This window comes from Pyrus communis, chromosome 11, assembly GCF_963583255.1.
Source record: "Pyrus communis chromosome 11, drPyrComm1.1, whole genome shotgun sequence".
Taxonomy (NCBI): Eukaryota; Viridiplantae; Streptophyta; class Magnoliopsida; order Rosales; family Rosaceae; genus Pyrus; species Pyrus communis.
In genome coordinates, this window is record NC_084813.1 from 2,249,958 (window position 1) to 2,269,132 (window position 19,175).

A 19,175-nucleotide genomic window follows, 5' to 3' on the forward strand; every position below is an offset into this window, starting at 1 on the left:
CTTTGTACTCATTCAACATAATCAAGTCAAACCTTATAGCGTAGAAGTGCAAACATTTATTGGTAAAATCCGGGGTGCTAAAAAATTTAGACAACAAAGAATATTTATAGCCTTTTAGAGCATCTCCAAATGAGATGTCAAAAATAATATGTCAAAATTTTATTTGATGGCTGATGTAACAAATTGAATACAAGTGCTAAATCCTCTTCTTTTCCAATGGATGTGTCAAATATTTATTTTATTATTTTATTGGCCACAGAGTTACATTAACTATTAAAAAGTAATCAAAATTAGTTTTAGTTTTTATTCTATTGGTTGTTAATGAGACCTATGCATTAAAAAATTAAGTTAAATATATTAGGCTCCTGCTTTGTTTTTTGTAAAAGAAGATAGCTAGAAAGCAAGAAGTAAATGACTCAACTGTCACATCATACATGACATATCCATTGGAGAACACCTTAACATTTTTAATCTTAATTGGCATATTTGACATCTCTTTTGAAGATGCTCTTAGCCCCCAACTATAGTTAGTAAAATATTATTTGACAATTTGCTAAAACTGTACTTTGAAAAATTCGGCCAATTTTTTTTAATTTTAATATTAAATTAAATTAATTAATAATTTTAATTCTTAAAAAATATGTGTTGAATATGTGAATTTTATTTGTGTTATTAAGAATTGTGTGACAATAACGTGTATTAAATGGGTAAAGTACGTATCTACATTTTTAAAACGTGTATTGTATGTTGGACTTCTAGAAAATGTGCTATTTAGCAAATACGGAAAACAAAAATATTTAAAAAAATAGGTATTACGTGTATAATACGCAAAATTACTTTAGGTTTTATTCAGACACATGTTTATTATCAAAGTCCCAAGAGAAAGACACAAAGTACAACAACTTGGAGGGGACAAGCTCTCACCCCTGACGTAAAAAACTTACCTACAAAGACCTGGAGCAAACTTGGTCGAGATCATCAATTCTGAAGAACATCAGTCGTCACCTTCATCCAATCCCAAATGTGAGGAAGAAAGCAGTGACGAAGGACCCCTTGAAGAATCTCAACACTTTGATGAGATTGAACCCGCATGCAAAGATTGTGAGGAGAGTACTGCATAAGAATGAATGTTATGGAACAAATCATGAGAAATAAGGGATGCTACTATAGGATTATGGCTCAAATTGTTTTTGCCTAATCTTTTTGGGCATAGGTTGTTAGGAAAGACATGGTTTTTTGGTTTTAGTATCCTAAACCTCGTATGATCGAAGAAGGAACTAGGCTTAGTAAGGAGATTAGGGAATGAAGGAGGAGGCTCCATGGTGTTGGCAGGAGAATGGAAGGTTTGATGAAACCCCATCCTAGAGGGAGCTATTTAAAGGCTAAGTGCCAGGCGATCCGATTGTTGAATACTAAAAGACTTTGCCTCGAGATCGGTGGATGTGGAGATTGAAGCTAATTAGAGAAATGAATGGCCACCTCTTGCAAAATGTGCCCACATGATATGCAATTGAAAGGCATGGTCTTTGATAACTATCCATTCTCAAAGGGAATAGGTTGTTGCTACCCTCATCCTGTTCCGGGGCAATAGGTGAAGTCCGAGCAACTCCACTGGATGACTATGTTTGTTCCGCAAGAACGCAAAATGATCCCGATATGGACTCAATTAGATCCTTATAAGTCTTGAGGTTCCTAAAATCCAGTGACACAACCTGACCCCAATAACACAATTTACGAGACCGTGAGTGTTGACCGACACTAAATTGACCATATGATCCCATCCGAAGATGTCACAAACTAACTTAATGACGAAGCCATAGTAAGATATTTATGATGTGTAAGAATTTGAACCAAAGACGTTCATTAAAAATAAAAAATCCCAAGCTGCTACAAGAAATCACGTATCATCCTCCCCACTTGGGGACACAAATTAACTCGGGTTTAACCCCGTTATTATCACATCATGTCGAAGCAGTTAGAAGTTTCACACAATGATAATTGCTCAAAAGTGCATGTCTAATGCTCTTTCATTATATCCGTTAAGTAATTTCTCTAGTAACTTATCGAAATTGTGATGTAATATTGGTCAATGATGAGTGCAAACCATATTTCACCCTGGAAGTTGCATTTCCTGATAATATGTTGGATTTAAATGAATGGAATTATATGACTTTGTGTTGTTATGGCCAGGCTAATGAATTGGACCAAAATCATGTTATAAATCCATTGTTTTAATTAATCAGTTGGTCTAATTTAATTTGAGCGCTTTATGACATTGGTTGAAGTATATAGTAGTTCACTTTTTGCGGTTTACAATATACATTAGGTTTGATATTCATTTTATCTTGATTTGGCAGGTCACTAATTAGAATTTCTTAGAAGTTAAACGGTGAGATGAAGAAAGGAAGATGGGGCTGCAACAAGTTAACCCAAGAGGCAAGGATAATAAATTCGTGATTAAGCTTGTCATTATGGAAAGAAAATGAAACAGACATGGGAAGGCAAAGAACAAGGAACGGCTGAGATATAATTGGCTCAATAATGGGTTGATATAAATGACCATTATTCAAGAGGTTGATGGGGGTTGGCTGCGGCAATCTCAATATAACCATTCCCATTTTTATGTTTTTGAGCAGTTTTGTTCTTTCATAACTTTTAGAGTTTCTTATTTTTCTATATTGTTATATGGAGCTAATCTCCCTAGCTAAGGCTAGGAGGAAAACCTTTAACTACTGTGTGGTTTTATTAGTTTGATTCGAATTGCGGTATCAACTCTTGTTACTGGTTTGTTCAAATTAATATCTAGTTTTTCTCTATTTGTCGATTGACGAATGTTAGTTACTACTTATAGGTTCAATCATGTTTTTTCCTATAGTTTGTTTTTAGCATTCATGCTTTTGTGAATTGAGATAAATTAGTAGATATCTAGTAATTTCGACGGAAGTATTTCGTGATAGTTTGCGCCGGAGGTACAGGTTATGCTTGGAATTCTTCCTATAAGGAATTCAACTGAGTTTATTGGGAACAACCATAGTTAGAGTTTGTATATTTTTGTGTGTGTTTTATATACAATTATAATTGCCATATCATCCGATCTGGTTCACTGTACGTTGCATCTTGATTGAGTTATAAAAAGAATCAAATTAATGAAATTACATATGTATGTTGAAGGTGGAACTCTAATGTCTTAGTGCTCTTATATTATTGGATTTTCTTTTTAAAAATTACATCTTATTCGAAATTGTTCTTTGTTTCAGTTTCGACAAATTCTGCATTCTTTTTCAACGCTTTCTGAGGAATACAACACTTGAACTTCAATTTTATACAACTATGCAACACATGCACTTGGGCTTAGCAAGCACACAACAGTAAACACACAAAAGTGCAGTGCTATGCATAATCAAAAGTACGATCATGCCATTATTACACCATAGGTAAAATTGCAGTAAATGAACCATCACCCAAAATCCAAATGCCCACTCGTCACCACCAGTGTTCTCCTTACTCTCATTATGTCCTGAAGGGGTCGATAAAACAAAACATGACTTGACTAGTTTTATCACATTTATAAAATCATCATTCAACATAATAACCCAGCCCTGTTTTGAAAACATATATTATATAATAATATCTACTACCATAATAGTGAAAATCTCATCAATATCTACAATCGAAAACATTCAGTCCAGGTTCAGAAATCATACCTTAATTCAATCAACCATACTAGCGTCCACTAGCATAAGTATTCAGAAATCATGTCTTAACTCAATCAATCATACTAGCGTCCACTAGCATAAGTATAGCAAGCAGGATATACTAGCGTCAACTAGCTAAACTCAAACCAATAATAATCAATAATCCTAGCGTCTACTAGGATAAAATATCACCTGTAAATAATCTATGGCTGAAGATAGCTATACAAAATATCACATGATGACCATGTCGTGAAAATAAATCACCAATGATCTAAAGATATTGTCAAATATCATCATAACTCTCATTAGAGACTAACATAGTAATATGCATCCGCATATAAAACATAAATATATATATATATATATATATATATATATATATATAACGTATATAACGTAAACTCTTAGTTTTCGAAGGGGTGCACTCATAGGTAAGCAGAGCGTCCCTTGCCACTAGGCTCCTTGCCTAAATTCCTTCAATCCTCTAATAAACCTATAATAGATAATATAAGCTAAACCAAGCTTCAATCATCAATTTATGGGATATTGCCCAAAACTACCATTTAGGTATAGAACTTGCACAAACGGATGGCGCCACGTTATAGCCAGGGTAGCCTATTTTCACTTTGAATGTCACAAATTTATCAACATTAATTGATCAACAAGGACTCATGTGATGTCATGGATTGCTACATCCACTATCTATGTACCAAACACTACCAAACACTAGGTTTGTTCTTCGCAACCTCAGCTGAACGACAAGCATAGAACATTGAAGCCTTTTCTTTCACATGCTTAGTATGATGAACAAGTTGATTCACCTTGCTATTGTAGTCATTTGCTATATAACCAAATTGTTGCATCTATGACACTTTGGCTTATCATTGAATCAACAAGTGCCATAGTGTAACTTGTCAAAATGTTTGCACACATCCTTAGCATTCTCCTTATTTCCACCATGCTTGACAAGTGAACTAGTTCTATCACCAGTTTTAAATCCTCCCTTCTTCTCCTTATGCCTCCAAGGCTTATTTCCTTTGTAGCTATTTTCTTGTTAGCTATCTTTGGAACCTCTGATCAAACTACTAAAAGCTTTCTCAGTGACTTCATTCTCCTCATCATGCCTAAGCAACTTTTGCTCAAATCGTTTTGAGCTGACAACAACCTTAGTAGGATTAATCCCGTCAAATTTCTTAGTACCCTAAAACACAAAGACAATATTGGCAACAACCTTAGTAGGATTAATCTCATCAAGTTTCTTAGTCCCCTCAAACACAAAGACAATATTATCACAGTTAAGAGTAAGGCTTATTAACAATTTCTCAACTATTCTCTTGTTTGACAACTCCTCATCATACATTTTCATTTGGTTAATCAGATCAAACTTTCTAGTCAAATACGTGGATAGCATCTCATCTTTTCTCATTCTAGCGTATCCAAAATCTCTTCTAATACCTTGTAAATTCACATCTCGAACCTGAGAATCATCTCTATACTTTTGCTTCAAGGTGTCCCATGCCTCCTCAGCCGTCTCTTGAGTTGTATGCCTTGGAAAGATTCATCAAATACTGCACTCTGAATCAATCCAAGAGCTCTAGCATCACGACAAATCAGATCCTGAGCTACAATTTGCTTCTTCTCAGTCTGTTCATTTCCAGTTTCTACAGGAAGTTCATAGCCTTCCTTCAACAATCTTCCGCAAATTATGAGACTTGAAAGTCGTCTTTATCTTGATACACCAGAAGTCTTAGTTGACTTTGGTGAACAGCGGAGCTCGAACCTTAGCTCTAGATCCAGACATTTTGCTACTCAATCAAACTGGTTCTTCGTTGGAACTCAATTAGATTCAAATTTCACAGTGAACGCCCCTTTATTCAAATCGAACCAAACTATGAGGCCATGTCGTTGTTTACATGATGAATGTATTGATTATTTTAGTAAGTAGAATTTTCAGAGAAAGGAAGGACTGGAGGTTCCCATAGCTCTCATTGTTTCATTGACAGTAAAATTGGAATAAAATTCTGGTGTGAACGCAGATCCGAGAAACATGGAAAAACAAGAGACCATTGGAGCTTCACACGCTCCACACGTGACATGGATCCAAAGCATTCTCACGTGGACTGCACATGTTCAGTTTACACAGCAGCTATGACCAATGACATTATAATCATAGCCGTCTATTAAACTTGGATTGCATTTATAAAACTTCAAACTAAGACTCGGAAACATGCTTGTGAATTGCACTCTGATGCAACCCTGCATCCTGGACATAATTTAATGTGATCAATGAGTTTTTGTTCTTCTTGTTTAGACAAAGCTCCTTTCTTTGTGCCTTCTTTTTCACAGCAAGGTTTTCTCGTTCTGCACGATTGAGAGAAAGTGAGAGGGAGAGAGAGAGAGGAGGCCCAGGGCAGAAGATTGGGCGTACATATAGTAGTTGATCGATGGGGAGGTGGGAATTACAGAAGGTTGACCTGGACTGGTGATTTTGGCTGTTTAGGTGGGCCTCACTCACAATGTCACAGATTGAAGAAGATAAGGTCGTTTGTATGTGCGCCTCCCTGTAGACTACAGTTTTTTTGTAAATTTTAGTGATCTTATTTGACAAAATTCTTTCTGCTTCATTAATTTTCTCAAATTTTATACTCAGTTCCAGGTGAACCCTAAAGAAGATTCAATCTGCAATGGTATAAATCTGTGATTGAACTTATAATTAAGATGTTATTATTGATATTATGGAGAGGGAAAAAGGTATTCAATCATTGTGTTTGAATATCATGTTAGAATATGAGCATAACTACAACTGTATTTTTGGCTAGATAATTGAATTTTAAATTGGTTTAGAAAATTTTTTTTTGAAGAGGCTTGGATGTCTTAGTTTATGTACGATTGAAACTGAGATTGAATCCTAAACTACTCACTTTATATTAAAATTGAGGGACAATGTTGGTTTCCTATAAAGATTCTAATAGAATAATCAAAGAGACTATTTGTCTATATAAATAGCGGTCACTGCTCTTGCAGGAAAACCGACTCATTATTGGACTAGAAATTTTGACTTTACCTACAAAATTAGTTTGTTGACAAAAGTCAAAATTTGTTGGCCATTTCTTCACGCGAAACATGTTGCACAAGAGTTTTTCTGACGAATTTTGAAACTTCGTAGGCTTAGGTTCAACTTTTTCCACAAACTCTATTTTGTTGGAATTTCTATTTTTCCCAACAAATATTTTCATCTGTACAAGGCTTTAGAGCCAACAAATAATGCTTTTTAGCCAGATGTGGTTTTTTCTTTATCTTTCAACCATATGTGTTAAAACAATAAATTCTTTAATTTATAAAAAAGAGCAATAAATGCTTTAATGCTCAACTACTACATATGTATATAAAAATATAATACACTGTTAAGAAATAATATTATTGATTGATAAAATTTGTATGTACATACAGAGTGCTTATACAAAAGCATTGTTAGTGACATCTAGATTATGATGTCTACTCACAATGATCTCTCAAATTCAAAGAGTAAGATAGGCTTCTTCATTATGTATTAATAATAGTAAGTATCGTGAAACATATTATAAATAATAGGGTAAATGGGGGTGTACTCAACTTAGGATTTGAGAGGATGTTAATAGATTTTGATAAGTGATGGGTTTCATATTGGATTATGTAGACTTCTACAATATAAGTAGGATTGTTTATAAACAATCCATAAAGAAAACAACGTGATGAAAATACAGAAGCAAGAGGATGAAAAATCCATCAAAGTATTTGTTGGCATCATACAGATTGGATTTGAATGGTTGTAATTCCAGAGTGCATATGCCCATATGCCGTACCAACACCACTCCAAAAGGTGAAGAACTGGAGACACAGTCACAAAATCAACCCAACATGATAGATGGAGGTTGGTTGGAGATTAAGATCGTTTAAAATCGCCCTTTCTTCCATGAAGAAAAAATTGCACAAACTTGCAGAAAAAAATTGCAGATAATCGAAGAAAAATTGCAGAGATGATGAAAAATTTGTGGAGGTGAAAGAAGAAGATAAAACAAAGAAGTGGCTAGTAGGTAGTGAGACGAAGAGATAGAGTCAGACATCCAACAAAGACAGTGGCTAGTAGGTAGTGAGAGAAGAGTGAGAGTCAGACATCCAAGAGGTCCTAGATTTGAAATCCTGGAAGGTAGGATTCTATTTGGTCTTGGTTATATATACTTTTTATTCTCAAATACCACAAAATCCACAATTTAATGAAATTCTACAAAATCTTTAATTTTTTTTAATACATTTAGATTGGGATGAATTTTAAAAATGACTATTAAAATTTTGATTGACTACACTTAGATTTTTATGGATTCTAAAAATCCTTTAAAATCCTTTAGTTGAATACCCTAGGATTTTAAAGTCTTTTAAAATTCTCTCAAATCCGAGTTTGACTACGTTCTTCTAAATTTATCACCTTAATTTTGGGTCCTATAATAAATTCTAATATATGTTTCAATTGCAATTCTAATAGTTACAGGACATCATTTGTTCATCTCATGTTTCCTTGTGACAATTGATCATTAAAAAATAATAATAAAAAAAATAAAAAAATTAAAGACTCATAAATAGGCAAAACCCCATTGTCTTACTGCATAGCCATTTATTACAGTACTAATTTTTCAAATCCATAGACTAGAGTTTATTCGCTGAAAATCGAAGCAGAGAATGGCAATCATTTCCTTTCTTATATGTATAAATTTATAAATTAATCAAAACCCAGTAATTAATTATTCAAATTTAACGCAAAAACAGTTCAAAAACAATACGAGTATGAGAACATGTACGTCAGATGTAATCAACCAAAGTAATTTATCGTCGTCGGTTGAGTCCTCCAAATTGCTTTCTTCTCTTGCTTTTGCTTTTGCTACCCATTCTGATTTGGGCTTAGGGGTTTTGGATTGGGGTTTGCGATCAGAACAGCAGAAGCAGCAATGGATTGAATTTCATGGAATCCCGGGGGCTGGGAAGCGCCAACCGAAGTGAATAAGCTTTTCTCCTCCTAGTCCAAGGGGACGGACATAAATAAACTGGCCAATAATTGACGTTAGGGGTAAAATCAGAATCTCGATAAATTACTTTGCTTGGGTGTGTTTTATTGGAAAAGTTTGATGATAGGAGCATATTTATGCGACTTAATTAGCTTGTTCTCATGCATTTTGTTTCTTTAGTTATTTTAGTCCTTTATGCCATTTTTGTGTGTTTCTAGGTTCATATGGCTAAGGAAGCAAAAAGATGCATTTTGGAGCCTTTTGGAGCACTTTTGGGCTATGGATGGATAACTTATGCTTGGAGCCAAAGTGTTGGACGAAATTGAAGGCCTTGTATGCATTTTAGGACATAAAACAAAGGGCCTAGCCCATTCTAACACCTTGCCATGCATCCAACACACATTCACCCTCTTCTCCCATCCTAACCGTACACACCATTCACCCTAAACTACAACCTTGCACATGCTTTCCCATTTCATTATTCATTCACTTTGCACCACCAATTCAGCCACCATTCACTCTTTAATCCACATGCATTCATCATCATTCACCCTAGCTTTAATTCACATGCTTTCCCAACAAATAAAACAGCCAACACATGCACCCATTACCTAACACAAATTCATTGCCGTGGTTCCCCTTTGAAATTCCAGCTTTCCCATTCATCATTTCAGCACATTCACTTCCATATTCCCTCTTTAATCCACATGCATTCATCATCATTCACCCTAGCTTGCAGCCACATGCACTCCCCTTGCATTTCCAGGTTGTCCACTTCATCATTGCAGCCACATATTCACCCACATGCACATTCAATCAAACACAAACCCTTGCCGTGCACACTCCCATCCCATTTCCAGCTTTCCACAACTTTTCCTAGCTGTTTTGCACAAGCATTCCCTTCATTATTTCATCACATGCACCCATAATCATAAGAGCCACATGCACTCTTAAACAATCAGCCACATATTCTCCCATTCCCCCCTATAAATACCCATCCAATCAGCCACAAAAACCATTCACGCCAGAAATTCATTCCCTCCCTCTAATACAGCCATACTTCACCATTCTTCATATTTTCTGCCCAAAAACACTCCTTGCCTTCCCCTACATCCATCCCTACCCTAAACACATCATTTTACATCATCCATAACCCCCAAAACTCACCAAAACCCCTTGTGCCACAACAACAAAGAGGAAGAGAAGAGGGCCTAAACGTTCATACAATTCAAGTTTGAGTTGTTGGAATGTTTAGGTGTTTCTTTGATTTCAATGTTTAATTTCAATTCTCTTTGTCTTGTACGTATGAGGAACTAAACCCCCTTTAGCTAGGGGGTGATTCGAAACTATGTTTATGCTTGCAATATGAATTGATTATCTTTGGTTGGAATTTCATAAGTTGTGGATTCAATTTGTTTAACTGTTTGATTGATAACTTATTTATGTATGTTTATTGAGAGTGCACGCTTAATTTTCATGCATGAATACGACGCTAGAATATAAATGAGTTGCACCTAATAGTTATGAACTTATATTCACTAGTAGTGGAGGTTGCTTATAAACAATCGCGTTAAATGAATTCTTGGCACTAGTTTCATGCTCATCATAGTAACGAATGCCTCGTCAACACTTATAGTTTTCATAATGCTTAATGATCTTTGATTGTATCTTTATTGTGCTTTTCACGTAAAGGACTTTTGGAGAATGTGGTGAATTGCGTTGCGCTAACCCATCCAATTCATTAACTTAAGGAGAACTTGACGGTTAATTTAAGCAGACCTAATTAATCCGGGGTGTTGAGTTTCATAACTTATCGAAAGACCAACTGAAAATCAATCTTGTATGCAAGTGTAACATGTGTGGAGGAGAACCCCTTGGCTATTTCATCATCCATATTTTCATCACATTCATATTTACATTTTGCCCTTAATTATATTCTGTCCATTTAATTTAATATTGTCCAAACACATTTCCCCCATATTTCGTTGAGTCTTAATCATTCGTATTTGTTTTATTTTTGTGTCTTTAAGCATTTGGAGTCATAAACACTTTCAAATTCGTCTAAATCAAGTTCTAGTTTCTGTTTGAGTCAATTTGATTGTTTTAGGCAGTTTGAGTATTTCAAAGCTATTCTGAGTCATAGTAGTCTTGTTAAGAGTCTTTACATTTAGTTTTTGTGTTTTCAAGTCAATTCAAAATAGATTAGCACCCCTAGTTAATCCCCGGTTAGAACGATCCCTACTTACATCATTACTACAATTGTCACAAATAGGGTTTAATTTGTGTGCGTATAAATCTCGCATCATTTGATATTGGGTTTTATCCTAACCATTAAATACAGTTATTACATAAATTTTAGTTAAAATTCAAAGTTTTAAAGTTTTTTTCATTATTTTTCTAATTTTTAATTGTATCAAAAGACAAAAGAAGAGTTTTATTCAGAGCCAACATGTTGGCGTATATTGAATAATATAGAAGAGACAAAAGGATGTTGGTCTATAAGAGCAAGCCACCTGTTTTAGGAGGAAAAGGGCAAGACAAATGCATGTAAGTTGCCCTTACTATTCACTCTGGGTAGTATTTGCCTTGTGCAACTCCACACTTTGGGAAAAGATATGAGCAAAGGCAAGGGCAATGACAAGGACTAAAGTGAATAGTACTTGCCTTTGTGCAACTTCACCCTTTTGGAAAGGATAAAAGCAAGGACAAGGATAAGGACAAGTACTAGTCACAGATGTATATTTTTACTTTATTGCCTTATACTCCACGTGTCATTATCATCTTAGATTTCTAGTGATGTTTATAACACTTCTCGCTATACCTCAATTCTACTCTGTTTAAGGGATAAACGTCACGGAAACTTTGTTAATTCCATTCTGGGATTAGTAGAGTCTTCTTTAAGTGAGGGGTCAATTTACTTTAATTGTTACCCAAACTTCTCAGTGTTGTTATCCGACCCTGGAGTCTTAAAGACCCTTACCTTAAGTGTGGATACCCTTGGGTATGATATGGACCCTAGATCATAGAACCTTGTTGTAATTTATCGAATTTCATACAAGGTTATGAATATCATTGTACCCTGAGCCATAGTCATGGATAGTAAGGACAAACTATTTTGTTCCAAGCTAATTTAGGAAAAGTACATACGGTGGTATCCAAAATGATTAGGTGGAATGAAGTTATTCTACCTGAAAGATGGAGATTGCAGGACGCAATTCCTCTTCAGCCTATCCAAAACCGAGAACCTAGCCATATTAATCAATATGATGATGGAGATGTAGAAATACATTTTAACAATGACAGGTTAACCAGGCTAAGTTTAGGCCCTCGAAAAAGTGTTGATTCCATTAGGCAAACCCTTTGCAAAACCAATTCCTTTAGGAAGTCAACACCCGAAACAAGCTCGTATGAGCAACACCATAGAAGGATCATCCTAGAAGGCCTTAGAAAGACCCAAGAACACGTGCATTACCCTTTCTATAAGGTCAAAAGTACTGGAGCCACAACTCCTTCTAGGAACTCTAGGAATCTACCCCTACAACTAGAATTTACATGGGACGATGTTGAATCTAACATCTATGTAATAATAAAACTTGAACTAGATAGAGATTTCATTAAGAAAGATTATCTTAGTGAAGAGAATACTCTAAAAAGAGAATGGCTAGAAAAAAGCTTACAACCCAGAAAGAAGAGTTTTCTTGAAGAAACTTCACTAGACTTTAGAAAAAGGGATTAATACAAGATTTATCCCTTGGTATGAATGGTGTGCTAAGAAATACAACTTTCTTGAATACACTCAATGTATAAGCACTCTAAAATCCATTTAAGACTTATACAACGAAGGAAGGAAAAGAAGAAAAAGCAATAAATTCACCAAAAAAATCCATCCAAATCAATTCTAAAGGAACAATTGCCTCTCCTTATAGGGAAGTTCCAGATGGAGGATAGGAAGCATCTATAAAAATTGGAGTTGCTGTTGTGATACAGCAAAACAACTATACTAACCTGTTTCTTCAATCCTTAGGTCGACAAGCCTCTAGAATAGAGAATTTGTTGAAGAATGATTCTCTCAAGTCTAAAATTTGGAATCTTAGAGAGCCAGGGACATCGTCAAATTCTTTTGAAGGAAAGAAGAAAATAGACCAACCAATGTTTAAACCAACTCTCGAATTTAAAGATTACAAACTAGGAAACGATGATAATAATATAGATGCTTTGGCAAAAAGGTTAAGCTCAATAACATTATTAGAACCAAATGTCTCAGTTATTACTGAAGCTTAAATTGCTAATTTACATGAGCAATTTGACGAATCAACCTTAGATCCACAAGTACATAGGATAAGACAAGGACACAAGATTACAACAACACCTATCCTTTAGAATTATTATCCTAAGCCAACCCTTGTAGACCTTTAATTTGAAGATAACGATATGAGTGAAAATGTTTCAATTCTTGAATGGAATATTGATGGACAAACAGATTACCAAGTTATCAATACTATGAGACACATGATGATGTTCTCATCCGCTAGTCAATTACAAGGAAATTATGATAACGCCATTGCACAGGCAATAGTATCATGATTTATAGGTCAATTGCGTGGATGGTGGGATTTCCACAAAGCGAAGTAGCAAAGAGACAAATCCTCGATGCTACAAAGGTAGGAGAACTCAATGGTTAGATAGTAGCCCAAGAAGATGCAGTGAATACCCTAATTTACATCATTACCCTACATTTTGTTGGCTCTACTGAGTTACAACAAGATAAGTCTAGAGAACTTTTAATGAACTTAAAATGCCCAACTTTGTCTCATTTGAGGTGGTATAAAGATGTTTTCTATGCCAAAGTTTTCCTTAGATCAGATTGTAATGCTAATTTTTGGAAAGGAAAGTTTCTTCCTAGATTACCTCCTCTATTCGCTGAAAATGTGCAAAATAGAATACGAGAAAAATTTGGCGGAGTTATACCTTATGATAGGTATACCTATGAAGAATTTACCTCTGAAATATGTGCCAAAGGATTAGCACTCTGTAATAATATCAAATTGAAAAGGCAACTGGATAAGCAAAGGACTTTAGGATCAAGAGAGATGGGAGATTTCTACGAACAATTTGGCTTTGAACCTAAAGGTCAATCTTCCTCAAAGAAACCCTTTAGAAAAACTAAAAAAATTCCTCGAAAATACTCAGATGAAAATCCCCATAAATCGTCAAAACCTTATAGGTCATTTTGCAAATGCAAAATTCCAATCTCGCAAACAAAAAGGGGGGAGAGAAGAATTCGATGAAAAACCTCTTGTTTGCTACAAGTGTGGAAAAGTTGGACATATGAGACCTCAGTGCCGAATGAAAAAGAAAATTAATAATCTCAATCTAGATGAGGGTCCAAAGAAGCAATTATGCCAATTAACGCTGAATTCGTCTGATTCTAAAGAAAGCGAGAATGCAGTCGCAGTTCTTGAAGACGAACAGTTGTTTACATCATCGACAGATGAAGGCAGCACGGAGTCGGAAGATGAATGTGCTTACAAATTAAATCTTTGTGTGATCACTAGAGAAGAAAGTTTGATTCTAGACTTAATAGATAGGCTAGAAGATCCCTTAGACAAAATAAAAGTTTTAGAAAAATATATGGACATGGCAAAAGAAAAGAAACGGCTTAAGCCAAGCGTGAGACAACTAGTTGAAGCTTATAGCTTCAAAACAATTGTTGATAGAATAGCTGAAAAAACAACTAAAAGAGAACCCACATTAGCTGAAATACAACATGAAATTAACACTACAAAAAGAGGAAATAAAGGGATTAAAACATATAGTTCAAGTCCTCAAACTCTATCAGTTCTTACCTGAAGAAGAGATTCAAAGTAGAGGCAACATGACTAAAACTGAAAGCGAGTTTCAACATCTGATGGAAGATTTCACAAAATAAAAAAAATAAAAAAAAAAGAAGAAGAAGAAGAAGAATAAAGACAAGCCACCAGAGGATGAACTAGTATTGCAGCTTGCCGATCCGAATAGTAGTGTTTCAACCCTAAAGTATGTTAGTAGCATCGACAATGTAGTTTCTCAAAAGTGGTATTCTATAATTACCATTGTTATTAACAAAACTTTCAAGTTTTCGATCAAAACACTCATTGATTCAGGAGCAGATTTAAACTGTATCAATGAAGGAGTGGTACCCGCAAAGTACTTCTCAAAAACTTCTCAGGGTCTGCGAAGTGCAACTGATCAACCTATGAAAATTCAATATAAGGTGTTAAATGTTCCGGTTATTAAAGATGAGGTTTGTTTCGAAACCCCTTTTGTTATGGTAAATGGGCTAAGCTATGCTGTGATTTTAGGTACTCCATTCATCAATATACTTTAGCAGTTCAAAGTTTTAGAAGAAGGAATTGAAACTGAAGTTGAAGGAACGAAGGTAAAATTCACATTTTCTAGGGAACCTCAAATGCAATATGTAAATGCCGTACAAAAGAATATTCAAAAGAAAAAAAAAAAATTCTTTGTTCTCTAAAAGAAGAAATGCATTTTAAGAGGACTGAAGAACAACTCACTATGAAGATGGTGAAAGAAAAGATTGAGTCCATCAAAAAGGAATTTGAAAGATAGGTATGTGGTGAAATTCAAAATGCTTTTTGGGACCGTAAAAGGCATATTATCGAACTACCATATGAGCTTGATTTTGATGAAAACAAAATCCCAACAAGGCTCAACCCATTCAGATGAATAGCCGACTGATGGAGATCTGCAAGAAAGAAATTAATGTACTTCTTGAAAAGAAATTAATTTGAAAAAGCTACTCTCCTTGAAGTTATTTAGCATTTTGTGTTGAAAATGCCGCTAAACTTGAGCGAGGAGCACCCAAGTTAGTTATTAATTACAAACCTTTGAATAAAGCTCTTAGATGGATTAGATATCCTATTCCAAATAAGAAGAATTTGTTAAATAGGCTAAATCAAGCAATGATCCTTTCAAATTTTGATATGAAATCTAGATATTTTCAAATTGCTAAAAAAGATAGGTATAAAACTGCATTCAATGTCCCATTTGGACACTATGAATGGAACGTGATGTCATTTGGGTTAAAGAATGCTCCTTCAGAATTTCAAAATATAATAAATGACATCTTTAATTCTTACTCCACTTTTACTATTGTTTATATTGATGATGTTTTGGTTTATTCTAATTCATTAGAACAACACTTTAAACATCTAAATATCTTTTTGAAAGTGGTGAAGAATGTAGGTCTAGTTGTCTCAGCTCAAAAGATGAAACTCTTTCAAACCAAGGTTCGATTTTTAGGGCATAATATTTATAAAGGAATGATTTTGCCTATTGATAGGATTATCGATTTTGTTGATAAATTTCCAATGAAATTATGGGTAAAAACAATTGCAACATTTTTTGGGCAATCTGAATTATGTAAGTGATTTTTACAAGTACCTCGCTAAAGATAATAAGCTACTTTATCAAAGGATAAAGAAGAATCATGTTCCTTGACAAAGGAACAAACTTGAGCAGTTTGATTTTTGAAGAAAAATGTCAAAGAACTCGAATGCTTAGCCTCGGCAAATCCAGAAGCATTCAAAGTAGTGGAAACTGACGATTCTGATGAAGGTTACGGAAGAGTCTTAAAACAAAGAACTGAAGATGGCAAAACAAAGAACTAAAGATGGCAAGGAAGCCTTAGTCCGCTTCACTTCTGGTGTTTAGAAACCAGCCCAGAAAACCTATTCAATGGTTAAGAAGGAACTTTTATCCATAGTCCATGCAGTTACGAAATTTGAAAGTGATCTTCTTAACAAGCGGTTCCTGATAAGGGTATATTGTGAGGTTGCTAAAGATATATTGTTAAAAGATGTTAAAAATTTAGCATCAAAATAAATATTTGCCTGATGGCAAAGGACTTTGTCAGCATTTGATTTGATATTCAACATATTAAGGGTGAATTTAATTCGTTGCCTGATTTCTTAACTTGTGAATTTTTGCAGGGCACCTTAACGAAAGGAGCAGGATCTAGCCCTCACTAGAAGGAGTTCTACCTCGATCCAGAGAGGTTCTCCTTCGTACTCCCAAAATCCAAATCCAATCTTATCTACTCTCCCTTATAACAAAGGCGGGCTGTAGCTGACAACCCTTTCAGATGCACCATGGGGATTCCTCTGATGAAGATAGAGGATTCTGATCTACTATTATCTCTAAGACAGGTTGGTGAAAAATACCACCGAGATCACATCTGTCCATTCGTTAAGTCAAGATATTGGTATGAAAAACTTCTGACAAAAATAGAATTAGTTGATGTTGTTCACAGATACAGAAGTGAAACGAACAACATGATTGCATTTTAAAAAATTACAATACTGAAAGTTATCTTTCTAGAAGAATGGGGAAATAGCCCCTATCATCTTTGCCTACACTCCAGCCCTGATACGAGTCCAAGACGATATAATTTCTGGGATTACCAGAAAGTTTGGGATGTAGTGTTATGTTTCCAAAATGTCTGATATTCCCACACTTGGTTCTTCTAGTTTCGTCTTAGATCTCTTATAGAGGTTCCAAACTGGTTTAGAACATGGTTCATTGTTTGGGGGCCAAATTTGGACTATTTACCCCAAGTGATTGTTGATTCTTTTCTAGATAATTTTAGTAAAGAAAATGCTGATTATCCTGATAGAAGGAAGTTGTTTCTCTGGTTCATGATGATTTATTAACACCCTTGGATCCTGAAATGAAACTATGGTTTCGCTTAACCCCTGAATCATCATCTTTATCAAAGACTGAAAAACTTAAATCTTTAATCAAGTCAAGTCCATCTTGTTTGAAGAAAGATTTAAGAGAAAAGGTTCTCAAAATCCTTGAGCTGGACAGCCTAGATGGCGAAAAGATGAGATCTGAAGACACGTCATCTCAACATAACATGGATAAAGACTATGGTGATGATAGTGAGGACGAATGTTATGGAGTTGTTTAGGCCTAAAATAATATTATTGGGCCGAGTGTGGGTTTATGTTCGGCCCAAAGTTTTTCAATATACTATGGGCTGCCTAGTGGTCTTGGGTCATTCAGCAAGGATGGTCGAATCCTATCTCAAGAAGGAGTAGTTCGGGTGAGTGAAGGGGTCGAAGAAGTCCTAATACAATAAGGGGTCTTAGTGTAATTTGGATTCTCGACCAACAATGAATATGGCCTCAAAAAGGGGGTGAGTTCAAAGTCCCAATAGGAGTAGGATTTGTTGAAGTGGAGTTGGAACAAAACAAGAAGTCCCAACCCAGGTATGATTTTGACTTGATCCCAAGGAGGATTTGGTGCTATAAATACAAGACATCATGCAACATTCAGGACCTCCAATTCAGCACACAATTGCATTGCGCAAACCTCTCAAACAACTTGAGATTTTTCATTTTCTTTCTCCACCAACACACCTTCAGTTTGGATAAATAGTACTGTGGAGGTAATCGGCAAACATCTTCAGTTTGGATAAACAACATTGTCGTTGTAGAATCGATCGACCAAGGAGCACCTTCAGTTTGGATAAACAGCACTGTCGCCGTAGAATTGATCAACCAAGGAGCACCTTCAATTTGGATAAACAGCACTGCGTCGAGGCCGACTGGTTACCTATCCAAGTCTCAGTCGAGAAGGGTTTCCAAATCCTTATTGGAAGAGGTCATCTTATTAGCCTTCTCGGCTAAGTAAGGTGTTACGAATTACGACAATCGGCATAGTAAACGCCGAGTGATTTTATGATTGGATACTCACAAGTGAGTTTCAGAGTTCGGCATTCCGACGGCCGACCCACATTTACCATCAAGACATACATTACCTTGAGTACTTTTGTCCATATAGTCTGGTGTCGATTCGACGTGCTTATATTCTCACGAATATAATCACTGTGACCGAATCCGACGCTGACGATTTGTGAACTTCGCAGAATTAGCAGCCTTGTCTTCATGCTTGAGAATTCAAAGGCCGAGACTTGTTCCTTCCTCGATCACAGTCGCAAGATCAAGAAGTCAGCAAAGTGCTCAACGCAACATCAACAAATTTTACTCCTCGGTCGAGCTCGGCCGGCAAGTTGGCACGCCCCGCATCAACCGAAGGACGTAGTTAGCTTATTAGTTACTCAGCCTGTGCGCCACGTAAGCTTTGTAATTTTTAGGGTCAACATTTTGGCACGCCCAGTGGGACCTTGTGCTAGACCTTCGGAGTTCATAACCATTGAGACACGGTTCGTAAAGAAGAAAAATCATGGGAAAGTCAACAACCGACTTATCGGTACAAGATCCTGGACAAGATTTGTCTTAAGTACAAAATCCCCTTATTGTTTTGCCACCCGAGGCTATAAGTACGACATGCCGAAAGAAGGAAATTTGTCTCGATGAACAGCCTCGCAACCCAGAAATTCCCAACCAAACGACTGGTATTTTTGTCGAATGAATAGTGG